This window comes from Carcharodon carcharias, chromosome 5 (genome assembly GCF_017639515.1).
Source record: "Carcharodon carcharias isolate sCarCar2 chromosome 5, sCarCar2.pri, whole genome shotgun sequence".
NCBI classification, from domain to species: domain Eukaryota; kingdom Metazoa; phylum Chordata; class Chondrichthyes; order Lamniformes; family Lamnidae; genus Carcharodon; species Carcharodon carcharias.
This window is the reverse complement of record NC_054471.1, coordinates 170,861,467-170,864,841: the sequence shown is the minus strand read 5'-3', so window position 1 is coordinate 170,864,841 and position 3,375 is coordinate 170,861,467.

Genomic DNA, 3,375 nt, shown 5'->3' with positions numbered 1-3,375 from the left:
TGTTGCTTGTTAACTTAATCTTTTTGGGTATTCATGAAACATTCTGTGCACTTGGAATTTGCATCTTGTTTGGTTGCACCAACACCAATATCCATTTTGGGACCGTTTAAACTACTAAACACTTTAATATGCCAAATAACAGAACTTCAATGTAATATCTACACTTTAGGCCATTGATGGGCAACTTAGGCTAGTGAATGGGCCGCATGAGCGGCCCTCCGTCTCTGGGGTGTAAGATTAAATCGGGCAAGCGCACTAACCATGACCTCATGAGTAAGAATTTGCAGGGTGTGCTGCTTGAACCATAGCAGCACTTTGGACGCAGAGGGAGTGCATGGCTCTTGATCAATGCTGTGTGTGATCAGCATGCACCTCACTTCATGTGCCCTTGCTTAGCGTACGTATCACTTTGCATTGTTTCCTACTGGTATCACTAGACAGAAACCAGTGGAATCTGACAACCCTGCATGTGGGCAATGGTCAACAAAATGTCCCATGGGCCATATTCTGAATACTGGGCCATGCAGGTTGCGCACCACTGCTTTAGGCCCCTTGCATATTGAGATGTTATAGAGGAACTTCTGTAATTAGCCTGTGTTTGTTTTATCAGGCTATTCCCCTCGCCCAGGAGATCGACTTCCTAAGTGTTATTATACATATCACATGGGACAAGCTAAATGGATTATGTCTGTTCAGATCTTCATTTTTGTATGAAGATTTGAGTTCCAGCAAACTTATCCCACTTCCATAGCTCAATCCTATATTTCTGGTTGCTGTACTTTGGGACTGATACTGAAAACTAGAAAAGCACAAAGGACCATTTGGCTAATTGTGACTTTGAGAAAGCCATCCCAATTATTTCCATTCCCTGGCTCTTTACAGCTCAGCCATATTTTCCCATTTCACGTTTGGAGGTCCAGATCCCTTTTCAAAGTTTGCTGTTAAATGTGCTTCTCATTACCCCTTTTTTGAGGTTTGTGACTCAGCTGGTAGTTCTTCTGCCTCTGAGCCAAAAGGCTCCTAGCTCAAGTCCCACTCCAGGCCTTACTAGCCATAAGAGTTGTGCTTGTTGCATATTCATGATGATGTAACTTATCAGGTTGTCAATCAACCTGCAAATCCTCCTAATACTCTGCACCTTTAAGCGAAATTTTGCAAAAATACAAAATTAGCCTTTTCAGTTAGTGCATTTCAGATTGTCAACCTACTGTTAATTAAAAAGTACTCATCACCTCTAGGTCTTTTGCTGGTTACTGACCTTGCTGCCAAGGGAACAGTTCATTAATTCTATCAAACTCGTCATGATTTTGAAATGTTTACCATATTCTCTGCTTTCTGTACCTTAGCCAATTACATACCACTGTCCTTTAATTCCTTTGTCTATTGTGGCACATGAAACATCTTTTGAAAGGTCTTGTACACCAACTGCACTACTTATATTTACCCTGTTAGTCAAACATCATTTGTCTACCATCCACATTTTCCAATGGAAATTTTGTTCTGAATTAATGTCTTAAAGTTTGCCCCAACTGGGTTTATCCTTTCAGGTTTTTTCAGCATCTTAGATATACAATCTTCCAGTTGTGGGTTGCTGCCATCACAAATCTAAAGATTATTGCCAGAACTTCTACAATTTCCCCCTTTTTTCTTTCAGCAACCTGGATTCATCCTAGTAAGACCAGGTGATTTTTCCACTTTTGAATGCTAACGTTTTAAGTTGTTTGCCTTTTTAAAAATATCCTACTGCTCTTCCTTTTACTGTGACATTGGCAGCAACATCTGCTGCTGATAAAAACCAGTACTCTTTTTGCAGATATCTTTTGGTCCTGAATCAGCTCCCACCCATTCTTTGATTATATTTTTATTAACGCTTTTGGATCCTTTTTGTAATCATACACATTTTGTCCCTCTTTCTTTTCTCAAATTCAAAGCAAGGAGTCAGTTGAGAATAATGGTGGAACTAACAGTGCTCACTGTCAAAAATCTGGTGGTAACTTTTGGAGTATGCATATGAGTAGATAAATGGAAATCCAGACAATGCTCTCAGATACCCAGTTCTGGCACAGGTGCAATTTTAGTCCTCAGACTCAGTATTGAAATATACAATGGTGAATTCACTGTACTTGGCCCCTATTTAAATACTTGTCAAAAATGTTAGGGTTTATGTATGCCTGAAAAAACACAATAGCATAATTACTGATGTGCAACTTCTCATGCTGAAATTAATTTTGCAAGCATGGAGTCCCAAGTTTGACATCACACCCAGCTTATAATGGAAATGCTGCTTCTCTTTTGCCAAGCTGTAATGTCAAGTGACCTGTCAAAAGATACTTCTCTCAGCTTCCAGAGAAGTCCTGAACCAATTCCTTCCCCAGGCCATGTAAAGACAAATCCTCCAGTGTCTTTAGATTGCCACAGGATGTATCTCTTTGATGGGTATCAGCATTATTTACAGCAGAGTGCTTTGAAGATGTGCTTTATGGCAAATAATTTTACGTCTGTGCTTAAAAAAAATTCAGTGTTCCCAGCCAGTGGGCTAAAGTGTCTTGAACGCTCAGCCCCAGATGGTTAACCCCAATTTGCATTACTACACATTCCAATTCATTGGAGTGGGGACGATCTTACTGCAAAAACCTATCGATGACTTCAGGGAAGTGTGAAGGACTCCTCTCCTGTCTCGTTAGCAAGACATCCATGGCAATCTCCTGTGGCATTCAACTGCTGGGGATGAACCAATAAGACTAATCGCTTGGACAATAGAACCTTAACCAAGAGGGGGTCCTTAGGCATGAACTCATTAAGCTTTAATAGGAAAATCACTTGAACAATAGGACCCTCAACATGAATAGGGAATTCCCAGACATGAACTGATTAAAGTTGCAAGTGATGACAATGTTTGAATCACTGGTTGATGATCATTTGACAGGCCCATCCTTTGTTTTTAAGCTTCTGCTTTCTCTGCAAAACTGAGGACAAGCAGCTTAGTGTGAAGATCCATGTGGGGTCCCTCTTTCCTCCCTCTCTCCAACCTACCTGATAAGCATTGAGCCCTGTTTCCTAACTATGACCATCCAGGGATGCATTGCTGTAGACAAACATTTATTCCAAGAATGAAACCCAGCACTTCTGTGTTCAGAAGAACAACGAACTCCATCTACGTTGTTAAATTGGACGCGTCAAAGCCTGAAGCCAATTGAGGTGTCAAAACTACAGACTGTATATTTTTATTTATGGATTCTGATTTAGCTAACCTACACTTGCCCACCCTGTAATTTGTTGTGTGTGAACTTCAAATGTGCAAAATTTGGAGCATATTTTATTTTAGATCAATTTAAATGTAATAAAGCTAACTGCTTTGTTAAACTGAAGAAAACC